Source organism: Peromyscus eremicus, chromosome 9 (assembly GCF_949786415.1).
Source record: "Peromyscus eremicus chromosome 9, PerEre_H2_v1, whole genome shotgun sequence".
Classification (NCBI taxonomy): Eukaryota; Metazoa; Chordata; class Mammalia; order Rodentia; family Cricetidae; genus Peromyscus; species Peromyscus eremicus.
The window spans coordinates 63,859,064-63,868,840 of NC_081425.1; the positions used below are offsets into that span (position 1 = coordinate 63,859,064).

At 39.6% G+C, this 9,777-nt stretch overlaps 1 long non-coding RNA gene across 1 annotated transcript in view; it reads left to right on the forward strand.

The window, feature by feature from the left end:
- The window catches only part of LOC131919961 (uncharacterized), a 31,607-nt gene extending 22,276 nt beyond the window's left edge, over positions 1-9,331 (forward strand). The window contains exon 4 of the long non-coding RNA XR_009381478.1: positions 9,083-9,331. This is a non-coding gene — a long non-coding RNA (uncharacterized LOC131919961). The remainder of the gene's footprint in view (positions 1-9,082) is intronic.
- The last annotated feature ends 446 nt before the right edge of the window (positions 9,332-9,777 follow it).

Here is a 9,777-nt window from a genome sequence, read left to right on the forward strand (position 1 = left end):
TGAACATTTGAAATGTGATGTATCTGGATTTTCCAGAGAAACAGGCAAGTGGTAGCTAGATAAATAGGTAGAAAGAGACATGGATCGATCAAGATAGACCAGATTATCTGTCACCCAATATATAGATGGAGGTTTAGTTTTAAAACTCACAGGATTAAATGATAGAAACAGGAAAAGGTTTAGTTACGCAATCACCTCAGTGATTAAAATTGTAGATAGATGGATGGATGGATGGCTGAATGGCTGGCTGGATGGATGGATGGATGGATGGATGGACAGACGGACGGACAGATGGATGGATGGATGAATGGATAAACAGGCAGATAAGATATGTCAGATATGGTGGCACACCTGTCGTCTTTGTGTTCAGGAGGTAAGGTAGTATGACGTAGAATTTGAGGCCAGCCTGAGCTACCAGCAAGGTTCTTTCTCTCTCCCTCCCTATTCTCCCCTTCAAAAAAAAAAATGAGGCAAGGGCCAGGGGCACAGATTTAATTTAAAATCAGCTCACATTATTATCAGGTCTCAGGTGCAGCTAGTCTGAAATCCACAGGGTGGCTACAAGACTGGAATCCCAGGCAAGGGCTGATGCCATAGGCTTGAGACCCAATTCCATCTTCATCTGGCATCCTCATGCTTGGGTTTTGTTCTTAACACTTTCAAGTGATTTGATGAGGCTACCCACATTATCAAGGTCACATTCTTTAAAATCCATTGATTACAGTTGCTAATCCCATGTACAAAGTACTTTCACAGCAAGAGCTATACTAGCATTTGATCAAGTACCTTGGCACCACAATCTAGTCAATATGACACATAAATTTAACTATCACATGTGGCAAAACCTTCTTTAAAAAGAAGAGTGTGACATGGGATGATTCCCACACTGGGAACTATGCCGTGGACAAGGCAAGTGAGGAATGGGGGAGTGGGGGGAAAGAGATGTGATGGCATGTGGGCTTCTTTCAGAAAGAAAGCTTAGGCTGGGCATGGTGGCACATGCCTGTAATCCCAGCATGCAGGAGGCTGAGACAGGAGGGTCTGAAGTTCGAGATTAGCCTAGGCCATATAGTAAGACTTGATCAAATAAAAAAGAAAAGGAGAGAGGGAGGGAGGAAGAAAAGAAGGAAGGAAAGAAGAGAGGGAAGGAGGGAGGGATGGGGAGGGAGAAGAAAAGAAAGAAAGGAAGAAAGAAAGAAAGAAAGAAAGAAAGAAAGAAAGAAAGAAAGAAAGAAAGAAAGAAAGAGACAGAGAGACAGAGAGAAAGAAAAAAGAGAGGGCAAAGGGAGGGATTAGGAATTTGATGCTGTAAATCGCTTTCTTCAGTCTCAGGGTGACCAAGGCATTTTCTTGGCATTTAACAGATATTCATTTCAAATGACCATGAAAAGTATTGTCCAAGCACAGTGCCGCCTCTTTCACTTTATTCAAAAAGTTGACCTTCTGACCAAGCAATTACATCATGGCCTTTACATTTCCCTTGACAGTATTTTGACCTCCAACTTCTCAGTCCCCTTAATTTTCATCACAGGCATCAAAGCCAAGGGCCCGTGAAGAGCTGTTTTGTGCAGAAGTCTGGGCTGAGCACTACCAACACTGAAGGAACGGGTGGGTGGTGCACAGAACGGTGGAAACATTCAGATGCATTTATTCCTTTAAAAAAAATGTGTGAACATTTTCATTCAGTTTAGGCAAACTTAAATAGAAGCTACTGAAATATATGTATATTATTCCTAAAAAGAATAGCTGCAGTACAGCGAGAATGCCTTATTATCCCAAATTAGCTGCGAAAATCCCTTCAGAGACTTGACAGGAGGTAAAAAAGAGATTTCTCAAAGCACTGCAGAAAAGAAAATCCGAGATAAGAATAGTCATACAATACAGTCTTGTTTCATAACACGTTCACGAAGCCTTTCAATACCTGGCAATTACCACACAGGAAAAGATGGAACTGTACTGCTGGGAGGAAGGTGAAGGGCTGGAGAAAATTCATACAAACATTTAAAAATGTTCTAAAAAGAATGCTAGTTAAGCTAGGTCTCTTGGGAGACACTCTGGCCAGGGAAGCAGGTAGCCTAACTGCAAATCTTCCTCTCTCCCTCCATGCCTCCAAAGCCAATCCCAGCCTCATCTCCAGCTCTGTAGCAGACCACATGCTGTGGCCTTCCCTTCCTCTCTGCCCCCACCTCCAGTGGATCACACAGATCTTCCCCTCCAAACTTCCTTCCCTCCAGCACATCCCAGCTCCCAGTTCATCCCAGCTCCCAGCTCATCCCAGCCCCCCACTCATCCCAGCCCCTAGCTCCAGCAGACATTTCCTGGGAACACACAGGCCACTCCGGGCAGGGAAGCAGGTAGACTGACTGCAGATCTTCTTCTTCTCCCTCCCTTCTCTCCTCTAGCTCCACCTGCTGTGACCGCCCCAATGCAGATCTTCTCCTCCAACCTTCTTTCTCCACTCATCCTGCTACCCTAGGCCCCAATTCGAGCAAGCAGTCCCTGGGAACTGCCAGAGAAGCAGGGATGCAGGCTTTCATCTTCACACTCCATCCTCTCCTCCAGATCCAGTCCCCAACTCCATCCAGACCACCTGCTGGGGCCTAGCTTTACTCACCCCGCCCCCATTCCCAGGGCATTAAGCAGATCCTGTGGAACACCCTGCTTTCCTCCTACCTGTGGACCTCCTCGGCTCCCTCCAACCCCATCTCCGTTCCTCAGTTTAAGTACCAAGTACCTAGAAACCCATTTTACTGGGAACCCCAGAGGCACCTAGCTGAATCCCAGAATTCCTTATCATGCAATACACAACCACCACATCCTCCAAAGAACCAAAGAGAACACAGAAATCAAGGAACAATACACCCACACAATAAAGACAAGACCAGATACCAGCACCTAGAAGTGCAATCTTCCCAAACAGATGCCTAGATGCCAGCATAAAAACACAATCAATAATAGCCAGGACAATATGTCTCCACAAGGGCCCAGCAACCCTACCACAGCAGGCCCAGAGTATTGCAACATAGCTGAAGCATAAGATAAAGACCTTAAAACAGCCTTTAGGGATATGATAGCGGTCCTTAAAGAGGAAATGAATGAAGTCCTTAAAGAAATCTACAAAAACACAAACAATGGAAAGAAATGAATAAAATAGTTCACAACCTGAATGTGGAAATAGAATCAATAAGAAAAACCTAAACTGAGGGAAATCTGGAAATGAAAAATTTAGAAACCTCAGAGGCATGCTTCACCAACAGAGTATGAAAAATGGAAGACAGAATCTCAAGCATTGAAGACACAATAGAAGAAATGGATAACTCTGTCAAAGAACATGTTAAATCTTAAAAAAAAAAATCCTGGCACAACACATATAGGAAATCTGGGACACTATAAAAGACTCAATCTAAGAATACTAGGAATAGAAGAAGGAGGAGGAAATCAGGCCAAAGGCAAGAGAATATTTTTCAATAAAATCATAGAAGAAAATGTTTCTAACCTAAAGGAGGAGATGCCTATAATGGTGCAAGAATCTTACAGACCACCAAATAGACTAAGCCAGAAAACAAAATTTCTTCAGCACATAACAACCAAAACACTAAACATACAGAACAAAGAAAGAATATTAAAAGCTGCAATGGAAAAAGACCAAGTATATATAAAGGCAGGCCTATTAGACTTCCCAATGGAGACTCTAAACGCCAGAAGGGCCTGGACAGATGTTCTATGGATTCTAAGAGACCATAGATGCCAGCCCAAACTACTATTACCAACAAAACTTTCTATCACAATAGATAGAGAAAATAAAAGATATTGCATTATAAAACCAAATTTAAGCAAAACCTATCAACAAATATAGCCTTACAGAAGCACTAGAAGAAAAACTCCAAGCTAAAGAAATTAATCACACTTAAGAATAAACAAGGACTAAATAGTCCCAAACCAGCACATCAAAAAAGGGGAAACACACGCACACACACACCACAATAGCAAAGTAACAAGAATCAACAAACACTATTTATTGATATCTCTCAGCATCTATGGTCTCAATTCCCCAATAAAAAGACATAAACTAGGAGAATGGATGCAATAAAAGGATATGTCTTTTTGTTGCATCCAAGAAACATACCTTAACATCAAGGATAGATATCCCCTCATGACAAATTGATAGAAAAAGATATCCCAAGCAAATGGACCTAAGAAACAAGCAAGTATAGCCATTTTAATTTCTGACAAAATAGACTTCAAATCAAACCTAATCAGAAGAGCTAGAGAAGGACACTACACACTCATCAAAAGAAAAATCCACTAAAGGACATTGCACCAAACACAAGGGCACCGAAGTTCACAAAAGAAACACTACTACAAATTAAATCACATGTTGACCCTCACACACTGATAGTGGGAGACCTTAATACCCCACTTTCACCAATAGACAGGTCATCTAAACAAAAACTAAACAAAAAAAGTGCTGGAGCTAACTGACATTATAAACCAAATGGACCTAACAGATATTTCTGGAACATTTCACCCAAACACAAGAGAATATACCTTCTTTCTTAGCACTTCATGGAACTTTCTCCAAAACTGACCACATACTCAGGCACAAAACAAATTTCAGCATATACCGAAAATTGAAATAACATCCTGCATCCCTATGACCACGTTAGATTAAAGCTGGATGTTAACAACAACAGAAAGCTTACAAACACATGGAAATTGCCCAACTCTACTGGATGAAAACAGAAATTAAGAAATTAAAGAATTTCTAGAATTAAATGAAAATTAATACATAGCATGTCCAAACTTATAGGACACAATGAAGGCTGTTTTAAGAGGCAAATTCATAGCACTAAGTGCCTACATAAAAAAATTGGAGAGATCTCATTCTAGTAATTTAACACCACATCTGAGGGCTCCAAAATAAAAGGAAAAAATCACTCTCGAAATGAGTAGACAGCAAGAAATAAACTCAGGCCTGAAGTCAATAAAATAGACACAAAAAAATACAATCAATAAAACTAAGAGTTGGTTCTTTGAGAAAATCAGTAAGACTGACAAACCTTTTTTTCCAAATTAACTAAAAGGCAGAGAAAGAATATCCAAAGTGACAAAATTAGAAATGAAAAGGGGGACATAAACAACAGACACCAAGGAAATCCAGAGAATCATAAAGACATATTTTAAAAACCTGTACTCCACTAAATTTGAAAATCTGAAAAAAAGAATAAGTTTCTCAATATAGATACCATTTAGCGAAGTTAAATCAAGATCAAATAAGCAACTTAAATAGACCTATATCTCCTAGTGAAATAGAAATAGTGATTAAAAGTCTCCCAACCAAAAAAAAAGCTCAGAGACAGATGGTTCTAGCCCAGAATTCTACTACACTTTCAAAGAAGAGTTAATATCAATATTCCCCAAATATTCCACAAAATGGAAACAGAAGGAACATTACTCAACTCATTTTATAACACCACAGTCACCCTGGTACCCAAACCACATGAAGACCCAACAAAGAAAGAGAATTACAGACCAATTTCCCTTATGAACATAGATGCAGAAATTCTCAATAAAATACTTACGAACCAAATCCAAGGACACATCAAAAAGATGATGCACCATCATCAAGCAGGCTTTATCCCAGACATTCAGGGATGGTTCAACATGCATCATGTAATTCAGCATATAAACCAACTGAAAGACAAAAACCACATGATAATCTCACTAGATGCAGAAAAGGCTTTTGACAAAATCCAACACCACTTCACAGTAAAAGTTCTGGAGAGATTAGGGTTACAAAAGACATACCTCAACATAATTAAGGCAATTTGCAGCAAGCCCATAACCAACATCAACTTAAATGGAGAGAAACTCAAAGCAATTCTAATAAAATCAGTAACAAGATGAGGTTGTCCACTCTCTCCATACCTATTCAACATAGTACTTGAAGCCTTAGCTAGAGCAAAACATCAACTGAAGGAGCTCAAGGGGGTGCAAATAGGAAGAGAAGAAGTCAAAGTATCTTTATTTGTAGATGATATGATAGTATACCTAAGTGACCTGGAAAATTCCACTGGGGAACTCCTATAGCTGATAAATACTTTCAGCAAAGAAGCTGGATACAAAATTAGCTCACAAAAATCAGTATACACACAACAAATGGACTGAGAAAGAAATCAGGGAGACAACACCTTTCACGATAGCCTCAAAAAATATAAAATATCTTGGGGTAACTCTAACCAAGCAAGTGACAGATTTATATGATAAAAACTTTAAGACATTGAAGAAAAAATCGAAGAAGATATTGGAATATGGAAAAATCTCCCATGCTCATGGATCAGTAGGATTGATATAATAAAAAATGGATATTCTACCAAAAGCAATAAACCAATCCAATGCAATCCCCATCAAAATTTCAACTTAATTTTTCACGGATCTTGAAAGGACAATTTTCAACTTCATACAAAAACTCAAAAAAAAAAACCCAAAATAGATAAAACAATCCTGATTGATAAGAGAACTGCTATAGGGATTACCATCCCTGACCTTAAACTGTACTACAGTGATATAGAAATTAAAACAGCATGGTATTGGCACAAAAACAGACACATCAATCAATGGAATCAGAATTGAAGACCCAGACATAAACCCACCATCTATGAACACCTAATTTTTGATAAAGAAACCCAAAATACAAACTGGAAAAAAGACATCATCTTCAGCAAGTGGTGCTGGTCAAACTGGGTGGCCACATGTAAAAGAATGCAAATAGATTTATACAAATAGTTTCTGTACAAAACTCAACTCCAAATGGATCAAAAGACCTTCATAGGAAACCAGGTACACTGAATATGATAGAAGAGAAAACAGTGAATAACCTTAAATTCAATGGCACAGGAAAAAACTTTCTGAACAGAGCACTGTTAACACAGGCACTAAGAATGACAATTAATAAATAGGACCTAATGAAATGGAAAAGTTTCTATATGGCAAAGGACATCATCATTCAGACAAAGTAGCAGCCTACAGAATAGGAAAATATTCTTACCAATTACATCTTCAATAGAGGGCTAATATCCAAAATATATAAAGAATTTTAAAAACTAGATATCATGAAAACAAATAGCCCAATTTAAAAATGAGGTACAGATCTGTTGTTGTTTGTTTCTGCTCTTTTGGGGGGCCTGCCACCCAGCTCCCAAATAAATCACACACAGAGGCTTATTCTGAATTATAAATGTCCAGCCTTAGCTTGGCTTATTGCTAGCCAGCTTTACTTAACTTAAATTATCCTATCTACCTTTTGCCTCTGTGCTTTTACCATTCTCCATTTCTGTATACTTTTCATATTTCTTACTCCATGGCTTGCTCTGTAGCTGGGTGGTTGGCTCCTGACATCTCCTCCTTCTCTGGCTCCTTCTCCTTCTTTCCCTCCCAGATTTCTCCTTCTATATATTCTCTCTGCCTGCCAGCCCCACCTATCCTTTCTCCTGCCTCACCATTGGCCATTCAGCTTTTTATTAGACCATCAGGTGTTTTAGACAGGCACAGTAACACAGCTTCACAGAGTTAAACAAATGCAACATAAACAAAAGTAACACACCTTAAAATAATATTCTCCAACACAGATCTAAACAGAAAATACTCAAAAGAAGAAACTCAAATGACTGAGAAACATTTAAGGAAGTGTTCACCATCCTTAGTCATCAGGGAAATGTAAATCAAAACTACTTTGAGATTTCATCTTACACATGTCAAAATGGCTAAGATCAATAAAACATGCTGGTGAGGATATGGAGTAAGGAGAACACTCTTCCATTGCTGGTCGAAGTACAAACTCATACAGCCACTATGGCAATCAGTATGGCAGTTCCTCAGGAAGATATGACTCAATCTTTCTCAAGATCCAGCTATACCACTCTTAAGCATATACCCAAAGGGTACTTCATCCTGCCACAGAGACTCTGTTCAACCTTGTTCATTGATGCTATGTTAATAATAGCCAGATATCAGAAACAACCTAGATGTCACACAACAGATGAGTGGATAAGAAACTGTGGTATACAATGGAGTATTACTCAGCTTTTTTAAGAAAATGAAATTTGCAGGTAAATGAATAGAACCAGAAAAAATCATCCTCAGTGAGGTAACCTAGACTTAAAAAGGCAGATATAATATATAGTCACTTACATGTAGATATTAGCAGTTAAGCTAATGATAACCAAGTTATAATCTGTAGGGACTGGGAAAGGGATGAGGAACAGATGGATCTCTCTAGGAAAGGAAAATAGAATTGGGGGAGTTGCAACTAGAGGATCAAATGGGAAGGGGAAGGAAAATACAGGGATGAGAGAGGCAATGCAGAGAGAGAAAGCTAAAGTTAAGGGCCATTTGGGAGGTAGTATGAAAACATAATACAGCAGAAGCTTTGTAAAATATATACATATATGAAGGGGATCTAAATAAAACTGCCAAACAGTGGGGGAGACAGAATCCCAACTGGCCATCTCTTGTCATCAAATAAAGCTTCCAGGACCAGGATTGGATTACATCTAATTAAGTTGTTGGCCAGAGGGGGTTCCATGGGAATCCCCAAACAACCCAGGCTGTTGCCAAGACTATACAGGTTGCTCTCCACAAACTGATGGCAAGACCCCCATTGCTGGAGACAGCACCTACACAACTCATTGAACATGGAGATGTCGAGTTGGTGCCTACATAGATACTCCATCCCTACATGCTAGTATCTCCGGTAAAGGAAGGCTCTCTGAATGCTATCAAAGGAAAAATGTAAACACCAAGCCAGCCACAAAACCTTGGATCAACAATGGTACCCTGCCTGCAAGATATGCCAAAGTATTGGTGGCACAATTTTGTGGGAGTAACCAACTAATATCTGATTAGACTTATGGCCCACTCCAGAAGATGGAACTATACCTGATACTGGATGGCCAAGAACCTGAGACTAGACAGACCAGGGACCTAGGGGAAAACCAAATACTACTGTCCTAAAGGAAAAAAAAATCAAATGAACAAATGTAGCAATAAAATAACTCCTAATGACATTCTGCTCTATTCACAGATCAGTGCCTTGCTCAGCCGTCATCAGAGAAGCTTCCTCCTGCAGCAGATGGGAACAAATGCACAGACCCACAACCAAACATTACACAGACAGTGAGAGTCCTTGGAACACTCAACCCTAAATGAGATGTCTCTATCAGATCCCTCTCCTCAGAGCTCAGGGAACCCTGCAGAAGAGGAGGTGGAAAGAGTGTCCTTTGCTTATATATCATGGCTTCCACTTCAGAGCTTTAATGTGATTCCCGAGTGTGTAAACAAGTGGGTCTCTGCATCTATGTCTGTCTCATGTGCCTTTTCTTGGGCTCTTTTCCTTCTGTTTGTTTGTCCTATTCTGATTTTTTTTTATCTTTTATATTACATTGTTATCCCTTAGAGGCCTGTTTATTTTTTAATGAGACAGAAAAAGGGCGGACCCAGATGGGAGGGGAGGTAGGAAGGAACCAGGAGGAGTAGAGGGAGGGGAAACTGTAATCAGAATATATTGTGTGAGAAAAAAGCTATGTTCAATAAAAGGGGATGAGGAGATCTCTTAGGAATCGCACACAAGCTGAAGGCCAGCATAGTGTGGTATTGATAGAATGTGATTTGTTTTAGAAAATGCTGAACATCATACCTTCTTTTAGAAGCTGTCTTTGCTGGTGGTCCCTCAGTGAACATACTTTAAATGGCCCAAACTTGTCTGTGTAGGCAAAGCAA